Genomic DNA, 6,748 nt, shown 5'->3' on the forward strand with positions numbered 1-6,748 from the left:
GTGAATTTAACTGTAGATTAATCCCACATAATAATAGTTCATTAATATCACATACCGTATCTTTTAAAAAAATACTTTAATTAAAAATATTTAACACATACAAAAAGTATACAAGATTAAAGAAAAAATACAGAAGGAGAAAAAGTAAAAAAAGAAAGAAAGAATTATGATTTCCATCCATTCATCTTAATTTTTGCCCTTCCTCTTTAACCCTTTTTAATCCTATACCTATAAATCATCATTTAAGTCTTTTCTTCTTTCAACAAGAGTCCATATAAAGTTTCCAGTTTTTCAAAAAGGTTTTTATCTTTTTTCCCCTTGACTAGTCATCTGACTGTTACATTTCCAGAAAACCTGAAGAGAGCATAAGCTGCTCCAGAGAAGATGCATTTCTGGAATCTTAATGGATAACATTGTTTTGTTGAAAAAACTCGTAGCACGAATCTGCAGAATAGAATTGGGCAGGCACAATATATGGGAGACAATTAACCTACATGAAGAGCTTTATAGGTAACAACCAGCACTTGAAACACTCCCATTAAAAAAATTACAACTAAAGGAGCTTGCAAAGCAGAGGTGATAAATGAGCATACTGTGGCTTGACCTTCACTGCTTATACTCCTACATTCTGGATCATTTGAAACTTCCAAGTAGTCTTCAAGGACAGCCCCACATAGAGCATTATATGCATATAAATAAAATACATATTTATAAAATATAACAATAATGAATATAGAACTCTATTATTTTAAACAGAAAAAACAGCCCTTTTCCTTTCGGACTCAGGGCGGTGAACAGCCAAAATAAAAACATTTATACACAAAAGTTAAAATAATTTTTAAAAATAATTAAATAAAATTTCTATAATTTTATTAGTATTAATATTTATTTAAAACATTTATATCCACCCAATACAACCAGGGTGAATCTGGGAACTTAGAAACAGAAAAAACAGAAACAGAAAAGCAACAAAATTTACAACAATAATATAAAACCACAATACATGTGCTAACAACATGCATGAAACAATAAAACAGTAACATGGTGATCCAAACAGCAGCATCACCGTCAACCAATTGGACTCTAGCAACCCAAAAGGCCAGGAAATGAGAAAGAGCTTGACAGCCTTTCTAAAGAGCAGAAAGTTCAGGATCAACTATATATCAGGAAGGCATTCAGATGAGATTAAAGAGATAGAAGATGTGCCTCCTGGTCCCACAGGATGCTATTGTTTCAATGAAGGGGCCTAGAGTGTGTTCTCCCCATCCAAGTGTGTTGGGTGGGCAAGTGCCCTAAAGTGAAAGTGGTCCTTCAAATAACCTACTCCTATGCCATATAAGGGTAAGATGATATCTAGTACCTTGAATTATACTATGGCAGGAAGTTAATTGAAAGGTAGTTACTTCATGTAGTGGTGTCATATTAACATTGTGATCTGCCCAGATAGCAACTATACATACTGCTACATTCTGGACAAGTTATATCGTAAGTTTCCAAATGTCTTCAACAGTATCTCCAGGCAGAATATGTTGCAATAATCCAATCAGGAGCAGTGAGTGATCATGAACAGGACTCCCAAACCAAAAAATAATACAATTGGCACAGTGGTGGGTTGCCCCAGTTTGCACTGGTTCTATAGAACTGGTAGTAAAACTGGCAGGAGGCTCTGCCCACTGACCCCGACGTCATCAGAACGCTTCTGTGCATGAACAGAAGAGCATGCGCGCACGCAAAGCGAGCACATGCACGTGGCCCCATTGTAAACCGGTAGTAAAGGTAACTAGAACCCACCCCAGAATTGGCACACAAAATGGAGTTATACAAAGATCTTCTGGCCATACCTGCCACTTGTTCCTTGAGGGGGAGCTCTGTTCAAGTGGACCCCTACATTGTGCACTGCACTTCTCTTCAGCATCAAAGCCCAAGTTCAATATTTGTTATCATAATCATTTGGTTGGCAGCACTTTCACTTCTTCTCTTCCAGTTTAAAGCAGTTCAGTTGACAATTCATTTGCATCTAGTACTTTCCTATTTGACAGCTCCTCTATTATATATGAGAGATATATATCCTCTATTATATATTTATAGTGATTTTTTTTTTAAAAAAATGTTACTCTCATTTGTAAAAGGTCTTACTGTAGCCTTTATAACAGCGGTCCCCAACCTTTCCAACTCCACAGACCGGCAGCAGTGGAGATTGGCAGCAGCAGGGGGGATGGTTTCACACCCATAAATGGAGCTTTGCATGCTCTCCTGCTGTTGTGTGGTCCAGTTGTGGACCCCTGCTTTATAGCACTCTAAAGACTAGACCAGGAGTGTCAAACTGGCGGTTCACAGGTGTCACATGCAGGCCACACCTACCCCAGCTCCATGAAGGGAAAAATGTCAATATACATCACGTGATGGCAACATGACATGGTAAGTTTGACACGGGCGAAATCCAGCAGGTTCTGACAGATTTTGGAGAACCAGTAGCAAAAATTTTGAGCAGTTCGGAGAACCAGTAGCGAAATTTTTGAGTAGTTCAGAGAACCGGCAAATACCACCTTTGGCTGGCCCCAGAGTGGTGTGGGAATGGAGATTTTGCATTATCCTTCCCCTGCCATGCCCACAAAGCCACGCCCACAGAACCGGTAGTAAAAAAAATTTGGATTCCACCACTGGTTTGACACCATGGACTAGATCATAGTTTACTATATCTTCCTTTAATCTTATCTGCCTCTCTCAAATCGCTTCCATGATTTTTATTTATATTCTAATTTTTAATTTGTATGTATTTATTTTTGAGTATTCTTACTTTACTTTAGAGAAGAAAACTCTGAGTTTTCTAATTTTCAAAAAAACCTTTTCATTTTTCTAGTTATATTCCAACTTCTGTTTGAAATAACTTTCTTGATTTATTCTCACTTTACATTTAAGCCTGTATTCAGTATACTTATTTATTTAAAATGTTTTATACCTGTTCATCTTATAACCAATTCTGTGCAATTCCCAATCAAAAGTTAAAGCAACATAAAAGTTGCCTCACATGTTATTTTGTTTCCAATTCTTTGATTTGGTTTGGTTTTTTAGCTTTTCAACTTTTTACACGAAAGGTTATTTTGAAAGCTCCTTTAATTGTTTTTCTGCTTGAAAATTTGATATTTTTTCCCATTTCAGTATTTCCAATGTCTCTTGTCCAACCTCTCTTTCATGTAGGTTAAATATATTAAATTGTTTCTAACTCTGCTGTTTTCCACCTTTTAGCTTCCTTTTACCGTATTTTCCGGCGTATAAGATGACTTTTTAACACATGAAAATCTTCTCAAAAGTCAGGGGTCGTCTTATATGCCGGGTGTCGTTCTCCTGTAACCAGGCAGACCAGCCCGAAAGACTTGATGAGCCTTAAATGGCTCTGGCGATCCAAGCTCTGACGATCCCAGCTTTGCCTGCTAATCAGGCAACTCACCTGGAATGCCAGAGCCATGTAAAAGAAAAAAACTTTTTTTCTTTTACGTGGCTCTGCAAGCTCTGATGATCCCAGCTGAGTTGCCTGCTAATCAGGCAACTCAGCTGGGATCGCCAGAGCCCTGTAAAAGGAAAAAATTTTCCCCCTCCAGCTTGCTTACCTTAGCTGCTAATCGCAACGCTTGCCTTGCTTCGCTTGCCTGAATCCATTCCATCAGCAAGCCACTCCCTGCCTGCAATCAAGCAGACAAGAGTTGTGGACTTCAACTCTCAGAATTCCTCAGCCAGAAAAGCAAAGCTGGCTGAGGAATTCTGGGAGTTGAAGTCTACAAGTCTTAAAGTTGCCAAGGTTGGAGACCCCTGTTCTATTGGGTAAGTTTTTTTCCCCTTTGGGAGCTTTAAAAAAAATAGTTAATTGGGGTTTTTTTTAGTTATTCTTTTTTAGACCTAGCCATTTAAAGTTTAGGAAGTTTTAAATTTAGTTTTCAGATAAAAATAAAAATAAAATAATATTTGTGCAGCTTTCTGAGATTTAGTGTGTTTCTGTAGTGTTTCACTCTAACTACACAAACACACAAAATCTCACAAAGCTGTATGTGGAATTTTGTGTGTGTAAAGTGTGAATGTTGTTTTTTTTTGGGCTTTTTGTGGCTGTGTGAGGTTTCTGCTTGTTGCAGGGGCCATTTTGGGTCTAGCACAGCTGCTTTTACATTGTGGGTGAGCCAGTTGTGTTGTGTTGTGTGTGTGTAAAGTGTGAAAGTTGTTTTTTTGGGCTTTTTGTGGCTGTGTGAGGTTCCTGCTTGTTGCAGGGGCCATTTTGGGTCTAGCACAACTGCTTTTACATTGTGGGTGAGCCTGTTGTGTTGTGTTGTGTTGTGTTGTGTGTGTGTGTGTAAAGTGTGAAAGTTGGTTTTTTGGGGGGCTTTTTGTGGCTGTGTGAGGTTCCTGCTTGTTGCAGGGGCCATTTTGGGTCTAGCACAGCTGCTTTTACATTGTGGGTGAGCCAGTTGATGTTTTTTAATTTTTATTTGGTGTGCGTTGGAAGAGGGGTAGTCTTATACAGTGTGTATAGCCCAAACCCTATATTTTAACAGGAAAAGTCGGGGGTCGTCTTATACGCCCAGTCGTCTTATACGCCGGAAAATACGGTACATCTACTGTTTCATTTTCTAAGTTTAAACCATATAATTCACACGTTGATCCCCAAACTATACTTGTTTTGTTATTATCTTTTAAAGATTTTTTTTAGTTTTAAATTTAAATTTAAAATTTAAAATATACATGAGGCTTATACATTTTAATTCTCCTATTATTTCTGACATAGGGTGTTACAAGAACCTTATTTCTTATGGAAATAATAAAATCCTCCCATTCCTCATTGAATAATGAACTGCTTTTTTCCACTGTCAAGGTCGGTTTTTCTCAGAACTTTCTTAAGGAACACTTACATTGGATCTTATCATACCAGTTTTCAACTGAAATATCATCTAGACATTTCCATTATTTAGCAATATTAGCGTCTATAGAAAATAGAAATTTGATGGGCATTTTACTTTGTAAATTTGGTTCTGATCTTCAAATATATTTGATAATCCTATCTTCAGATTTTTAAAATCTCTGATAATTTTAAAATGTTTTTATACTAGAGGCATTTTTAGCATGATAGTCATAAACTGGACCAGCTGTCCAAGCAATACCTGATATTTACCTTGGTAAACTTTAGAATTGCTTATTCATTGTCTCAAACCTACCTGATAAACCTTTTCCCATTCTCTTCTTAAGCCCTGATTTCTGCCTTCAGATTCATAGAATTGGACCCACTAGCACTGATGATTTTACATAGTTTGGGTAAGGAAAAACAGCCAAGTTCAGAGAGCACCAAGACCCCTCATTTCAACTCTGAACTATGAGTATTTTCCTTTATTGCTATTGGACCTTTAGTTCAGGGGTGAAATGCTCCCGGTTCAGACCAGCTCAGCGAGTAGGTAGCGATGGCGGTGGGCAGTTCGGAGAACCGGTAGCAAAAATCCTCCTCCCCCCCCCAGCCTGCAGCTTGCTTACCTTCGCACGCCTGCCTTACTTTGCTTGCTGTAATCCCTGCAATCCATTGCATCAGCAAGCAACTGAATCTTCTTGCCTGCAATCAAGCTCATCGGTGAGCAGCTCTATCTGCCTGCCTGCCTGCCTTGTCCCAATTGGGTAAGTTTTTTTCCCCTTTGGAAACTTTAAAAAAATAGTTAATTGGGGTTTTTTTTAGTTGTTCTTTTTTTAGACCTAGCCATTTAAAGTTTAGGAAGTTTTAAATTTAGCTGCTTTTATATAAAAATAAAAATAAAATAAAATAAAATAAAATAATATTTGTGCATCTTTTTGAGATTTTGTGTGTTTCTGTAGTGTTTCACTCTAACTACACAAACACACAAAATCTCACAAAGCTGTATGTGGAATTTTGTGTGTGTAAAGTGTGAAAGTTGGTTTTTTGGACTTTTTGTGGCTGTGTGAGGTTCCTGCTTGTTGCAGGGGCCATTTTGCCCCTGCTTTTACATTGTGGGTGAGCCAGTTGTGTTGTGTTGTGTTGTGTTGTGTTGTGTGTGTGTAAAGTGTGAAAGTTTGTTTTTTGGACTTTTTGTGCCTGTGTGAGGTTCCTGCTTGTTGCAGGGGCCATTTTGGGTCTAGCACAGCTGCTTTTAGATTGGGTGAGCCAGTTGTGTTGTGTTGTGTTGTGTTGTGTGTGTGTAAAGTGTGAAAGTTGGTTTTTTGGACTTTTTGTGGCTGTGTGAGGTTCCTGCTTGTTGCAGGGGCCATTTTGGGTCTAGCACAGCTGCTTTTACACTGTGGGTGAGCCAGTTGTGTTGTGTTGTGTGTGTGTAAAGTGTGAAAGTTGTTTTTTGGGGCTTTTTGTGGCTGTGTGAGGTTCCTGCTTCTTGCAGGTACCAATTTGGGTCTAGTACAGCTGGGTGAGCCAATTGTGTTGTGTTGTGTTTTGTAGGTTAAAAAAGGGCAAAGAAGTAACATTGACTTGGCCACGCCCACCTGACCAACAAGCCACACCCACCCAGTCCCCTGACCACCACGCCCCACCCACTAATTAAGCCATGCCCACAGAACCGGTAGCGAAAATTTTTAGATTTCACCCCTGCTTTAGTTTCTTACGTGAAATGCTTAGACATTTCTTTGTTGACAGGCTTTAAGAATTTATTCATTTACCATCAGAAGACAAGGTGATTAGAAAAATTATGAAGTGTGCAGAAATGGATGAGCTCACAAAGAAGATACAAGAGAAAGATGAAACAGAATACTA

This window comes from Pantherophis guttatus, chromosome 3 (genome assembly GCF_059756535.1).
Source record: "Pantherophis guttatus breed Tessera chromosome 3, ASM5975653v1, whole genome shotgun sequence".
Classification (NCBI taxonomy): Eukaryota; Metazoa; Chordata; class Lepidosauria; order Squamata; family Colubridae; genus Pantherophis; species Pantherophis guttatus.